The sequence below is a fragment of the Nicotiana sylvestris genome, chromosome 4 (genome assembly GCF_000393655.2).
Source record: "Nicotiana sylvestris chromosome 4, ASM39365v2, whole genome shotgun sequence".
In the NCBI taxonomy this organism is placed as follows: domain Eukaryota; kingdom Viridiplantae; phylum Streptophyta; class Magnoliopsida; order Solanales; family Solanaceae; genus Nicotiana; species Nicotiana sylvestris.
In genome coordinates, this window is record NC_091060.1 from 52,047,234 (window position 1) to 52,053,994 (window position 6,761).

General features: G+C 36.7%; 1 non-coding gene across 1 annotated transcript; it reads left to right on the top strand.

Moving 5' to 3' along the window:
- The first annotated feature begins 4,076 nt into the window (after nt 1–4,076).
- LOC104222232 (uncharacterized) lies at nt 4,077–5,203 on the top strand. Its single transcript, XR_011406543.1, has 3 exons — nt 4,077–4,202; nt 4,312–4,370; nt 4,704–5,203. It is a non-coding gene; the product is annotated as an uncharacterized protein (transcript).
- Nucleotides 5,204–6,761: the final 1,558 nt, after the last annotated feature.

Consider the following 6,761-nt stretch of genomic DNA (forward strand, 5'->3'; position numbering starts at 1 on the left):
TCTGGTCTCGACCTTGATGGCCCTGCATGGGCCTTTATGAAAGCATCTGCGAGCATAACAAACGAGTCAATGGAATTTGGGGGCAAGTTGTGATACCATATCATTGCACCCTTGTACAAAGTTTCCCCAAACTTTTGCAGTAACATCAACTCGATCTCATCGTCTTCCAAATTGTTCCCTTTGATTGCGCATGTATAGGAGGTCACATGCTGATTTAGATCCATGGTCCCATTATATTTGGGGATGTCGAGTAACGAAACCTCTTTGGGATCGGCTTTGGTGTCGTGCTGTGAGGAAAGGGCTTCTGGATAAATTTTTTGGAGTCCATTCCGTTCAATATCGGGGGTGCTCCCAGGATCTGATTGACCATGAAGTTGTATATTTCCATCTTCTTGTCATTATCCTCAATCTTTTTCTCGCCTAACTCTACCCGTTTTTTCAAGGTCTCGAACATATTCATTACCTTAGAATTTACCTCGAGTTCAGCTTCACCCGATCTCTCGGTAATTTGTTCGTCTCTTTGAGTGCTTTCCCAGGATTGTTTGGGCTCGACCTTGTTGGGGGCGTGGCTTTGATTCTGCAGCTGTGTTATTGCCGTTTTTTGAGCCTGTAGCATTTCAAAAATCAGTCGTAGGCTCACCCCATCACATACACCTTCGGGCGCTTTTCAAGCTGTTGGTCGGGGTCCCCCGTGAACTCTGTTTTGGGGATCAGTTGGCAAGTTGATGTTGATGGCCGCCTGCGAGTTAGCATCGATTGGATTGGCGGCTAGGACACCGTTGGGATCGGCAGGAAGCACATCATTACTAGGTACCACATTATTATTTGCGCTGTGATGGCCTGATTCAACGTCAACGTTCAAGTGAGCCGATTGAGAGTTTGACATTTTTAGGCTGACCTGGAATTAAGATTTCAATGAATAAGCGTAAAATAGGGTGTGTTATGGAGGTTCATATCAAATCACCGCTATTATCCTTAGCCCCACCGTGGGCGCGAAAGTATTTACCCCAAAATTGGGTAACAAGTAAATTTGTACGTGGTTTAAAGGATTTGTGGTTTAATTCAACATGAACACTTAAGAATAACAGATAAATGAATTAAAGATGAAATAAACATTCAAACCAATTGCAATGTTATGTCTAAGCCCGATATTAGATTGAACAGTGATCTCATCCTCTATTGGACCCTAAGTTCAAGCCCAGTCGTGAATGAAGAACAGAACAAAGGAGCAAAGTCTTTAACAGTAGCTAGAAGGCAAAAATAAACTTTTATTGCTTTGAATTGCGTGTTACAATGTGTAAGATTAAAGAAAAACTTTCTCTTTATATAGTAGGAGAATTTTAGTCCTAGTACAAGTCTAAAAGAGGTAAAGATCTTCTTTTCCCGGTAATTGTTGATCCATAATCAATTCTGAGCGAAATTCGCGCCATAATATCCGGTTGAGGGCGATTATTACGGCCCTCTATGCGTCATGCATAATCATCCACCGCTCTCCCAAGATCTATAAGTTATTTTCGATCTGGGGTGTGTCGCTTTACCGTGTCCGATATTGGATATATCGTTCTCTCTTTTTGGGTCTCCATACGATGGGTTTCTGGCCTCGATTACAATCTCGTGGATCCATGCCCCCTTTGTTCTCTCATCGGGGGAATCGGGGTAGACATTACCCCGATACCCGTACACACTTCTCCACCTCAATATCTCTCCAGTGAATGGTCATTTTATTAATGCTAAAGGTATCAAATTGAAAAAAATAGTTCTTTTTTAATTTTGTAGAACGTCAAGTATTCTGAGATAACTACTCCCTCCGATTCTTTTTTTAGTTATCATTGTTATTAAAAGTAATTAGTTCTTGTCATCTTAGAAAATTTAAAGAAAAATGACTTAATTAATTTTTTCTACTCTTACCCTTACTCTAATATCGTCGAGAGAGATTAACATAAAAGTAAAAATAGTAATAGTTTGAGATCAAATAATTACAAGGGTAATTTAATCAAATTATCTTTTTAAATAATATTGTAAAAATCATTATATTAAGAGGGGTATTTTTGTAGATATAGATAGTGCTGCTCACTTTTTTCAGTAAGTACCCAGTGACATTAAATGAATAGATTGGTATTGGAAACTTTTCCACAGTACTCAATGAAGAAGTGGTCATTTCAGTTATCCATGTTTTCATAAAAGTCCATCATAAATTGCTAGTATTTCAATGTAGCACTCACTTTTCTGTTTAAAGAGCTCTTGATTCAAAACTTATGTCGCTGCTGGCCCCTTGGTTTCAAAATTAGTCTTATCAATTCTCATATGCAAGCGAACACTATTTTTATTTTTTTTAGTGAGGTGGAAAAAAAAGTAGTAAACAGCCTAAATAATCAGATTAACTCAAACACAACGGTTCCATGTCGATGGTTTTTAGGCCAGCTTTTACCCATCATCCTCTTTAATTTATTTTATCTCAGTATCAACGAAGAGTATTCCCAAAAGAGAAACAAACTGCTTTTTAAGGAGAAACACATGGCAAAAAGTAAAGTGGAGGCGATCCATACATTGGGAGAAAAAAGACAGAAAAATCACTTCTCGTTGAGTGCATGGCGGCAGACAAGCACGAAACACTTATACCTTCCTCTCCACGTTATAGTACAATATTTCTCACCCCCCAACAGTTTGAGTCCCCACTTGTAATTAACGGTTCTAATTAAACCACTCATTCACTTCGAATTTCTATAATTGTTGTTAGGGGGGCAAAATGAAAAACATTTATCCACCCATATTATCCATTAAATAATGAATTTTTTTAAAATAGGTCCAATATGGATAACTATATTATTTATGTAGCCAATTGATAACTAATGAGTTTAACTTTTATATTTGTAAAGCCTCAAATTAGGGGTTTCTCAAGTTTAGGAGAATAGGAATTCTCCCAAAAGTGATCATATTCAAGTAGTCATAGATAATATGAATATCCATATTATCCACCGGTTAACTCATTTTTTATCCGTATTAAATAAGTGTTGGATCGGATAATTTATCCGTTTTGTATTACCTACTTTCGACCCGTCCATATCTGATCCTACCCGCCCGTTTGTTACCCCTACTTGTAGTTGAATGATACCTCTCCCCCGTTAATAGCAGATCGAGTTTAATTTGAGCTGGTGGAATGAATTCCATTTCCATAGAGAGCAGTTTACTTGCATAGTAAGCTTTCTCGATTCAAATTTGGATTAATCTAATCAATATTATTCGAATACAGAACTGTGTGATCATCTCATTTAAAAGTTGAAGTTGTTAGAGAGCGCAAAATTTTATATTTTACTTAATTATAATATCTCTAATATGCTCCTTCACGTGTGAGCTTGACTCTTTATGATAAGTTAAGTACGTAGAAATTCTTTAATAATATGTGGTTATAAGATTCGGAATCAAGATATGTATCTAATCTGATATCATGTAGAAGTGTGTGACCATATATATTTCATTTAAAAACTTAAGTTGCTTCATTTTCACTTCCTTTGAAACGAGGATCTTTCGGAAAGAGTTTCTCTACATTCACTAGATAGGGATAAGATCTACATACACTTTATCCTCCCCAAATCATACTTGTAATATTTTACTGGACTTGTTATAATTGTTGTTGTTATTGTAAGTTGTTAGAAAAGTCACGCTTTTTATTTACTTAAATTATTGTCCCCAACATCGAATACCAGATACACAAAGAAGAAAAAATAAAGAGATACATTGATCGGTGTCAATGTATTTTTGATGAATTTCTCAACAATCTCGAGATCCTAGAACTGGTAACTTGAGTGACACATGGATCATCACCAAATTTTCACGAAAAATCTTTTATAATTGGAATGCATGCAAATTAACTTGGTCCCCTTTGTAAATGTACGTACTTAATTTGTTAACGTGAATTTGAAGTTTTAAATTTGGAGCCCTAGTCTTCTGCATTAACTTGGGATTTGCGAAACGTGGAAGTTTTTGGTATTTACAACATATGTTTGACTTCTGTACTCTCCCTATAAAGATCACTTTGTATTCTTGCATTCATTCTCTGTCTTTAGATGCTTGAAAAAAACAGACATACCCCAAATAAAGAAGAAGAAGAAGAAGAAGAAGAATGCTGCCTATTAGAATTTTATGCTTACTAGTACTCCTAATCTTAATTGCTCATATTCTCCCAAGCACGAGTTCTTACCAAGGTATAAATGTTTTTCTTTCATTATTTCATTTTGGATGTTCTACTCTTGAGAACTAAAATGTATTACTAGAAATCTATACTTCTAGGATTTAATAGCCTATATTTTGCAGGAGATTTGAGTATAGGTCGTGGTGCAAATAAAAGACGCAATTCAGCACCAAATAGAGAGGTTTTGTTTGTAATGAAACATTCATTTCGTTTAATTTGTTTCCTTTCCCTATTCATATAAAGTTTTGACGTGTACACAGATAGTAAAAAGTTTTTGTACAATGTATTTTGATCTGTTATAACATGTAACCTGTCTTATTTTCCATGTTAGTCCCATTTCTTATAGATGAACATCTGTAATTATCTTTTAGGTAATCTAGCAATGTAACTTTTTCTTACATTATCCGTGAATATATACAGGTTAATTATAAATATTGATATATTTTCAGTTTACACATTTTTAGATTACACAGTTTATGATTTTATAATTTGTTATTTATTTTGGATATCATAGGCAAATACTGGTGGAGAACATGAAGCAGCTGTGATAAGAGGAAATAAAATGAAAGGATCCCAAAAGGCATATACAGGAAAATTCATGAAAGAAGATATTAATATAGTAGCAACCAAGCAAGAGAGGGTGGGTTTAAATGTAAACGTAAAAGGTGAACAAATTATGAGCAGACGTCCACTTTCGCAATCTGGAGGGAAGAAAGAAAGGGCTGAATTTGTTGCATTTACAGCAGATTATAAATCACCAAGGCATCACCCTCCAAGACACAACTGAAAACCAATTAAAGATCGATCAGTTCAACACTACTTTTGCAGCTTTTTTATGTTAAGTCTTTTCTTTAATATCTTTCAGCTTATACAATTAGTGCATTTTATGTATTTTTATTTGTGGCATGCAACAACTACGGATGCTTTTATTAAATATCGAGCAGTATAATGAAGGAATATATGTACTCAGGATTTTCAATCTTATGTTCATTCAGATATTCATGTTTTGTAATTCGGAGAACTGATTGATGGATTGAATCTTATGTCGTATAATAATGTAATTATGATTTTGCATAATAGATGTCTCCCTATTCTACTTGTAATGTGTTCCGATCTACCACTTGAATTTAAGGCTGTTTACCTCGAAAGTACGAGTAACAATTAAACTTGATTTATGGTTTTAAAAAATACGTGATTTAGTTCAATACTAATTAATAACCAAGAAATCTAGAGTATAAATGAAGGAAGTAAGTAAAACAAAAACTAGTATTTAAGCCAGTCTCGACCTCGAGCCAAAGTGACCTCGAGGTGAATCAAGAACAGTAAAGCAAGAATAATAAAGCTAAAAGACAAATCTAATGAACAATGAGGGAGAAAGTAAGAGAGTATATTCTTTGCCAATGATTGATGATGTTTACAAACGATTGGGTCCCCTTTATATAATAGGGGAACCCTAAATAAGGTACATTTCTATTTACATTAAAGAATCTTATTGGGACAGTTGTCTAACCGCCTAGTACGAATTCGTACAAATCTATTTCGGGATTTACGCCACGATCTTGGGGACGTGGAAGGAATCTTACTCATTCCGTTACAAATTCATGACGGCATTATCTCGAGGCCAGTCATATTAGGCTCCGGCGTTCCTCGAACACTTAGTTCTTTGAGCCCTGTACTCTGTCATCGAATTTTAGCCTGGTCCACCAAGCTCGAACTCGATCCATCCTAAACTCGGGTTTAAGGCGACCCCTCGAGGCCGGAAAATTGGGCATACCTGATTTCGACCGTATATAGATAGTACCCGCGTTTCTTAGAGTAAGATAATAAGAAACAATTTGAACTTCGATTTTCCGAAGTCTCTGATGATGACGTCATTCCCGTGATGTACGCGCTCGAAGTGACCAAAAACGTCTCGCCGATTTGCTTCCCCAAAACATTAAATACATGCCAGTAATGATCGGCCACTAGCGCCGCCGACGCTCATCTATAAATATGAGGCTCCTTCTTTGAATTAAGAATTGTACTTCTTCATTACATTCACTCTGATCCCCTTTCCTCTTCATCTTCTCTCATCATCTGTTTCCACCTCCCTTTAAGTGCTGGAAAACGCCAAGCTCCCAGAAAACACCACGCTCCGCTACCTTCTGCATCTCTTAACTTAAAACCATGGCCAAAACTTCTAAAACAGTCCCCTAAAAAGAGAAGGCATCTTCTTCTTCTTCTTCCCGGACGGCCAAACTTGTGTCGTTGGCCCTTCACGAAATCATTCCCGTCCCCTGTGTGATAAAGAAGGATTTCAATATTGAAAATCCCACAATATCCCTGGCCGATGCAAACATGTATCTCGATATATTAGTTCAATATCGAAGAAGCATCTTAAGGCCATGAAGAAGGACTGTGGTTAGGACGACGAAGTCGTGGTACAGATCCCCGACCCCGAGGAGAGCATCACTACTCACGTGGAGGGGTTATTAAGTGTTTACACTTACCTCTTCACGATGGGTCCCCTTGATCCAGTAGTGATTGACTTTTGCAAAAGGTATGAGGTTACTCTTGGCCAGTTCCATCCCTC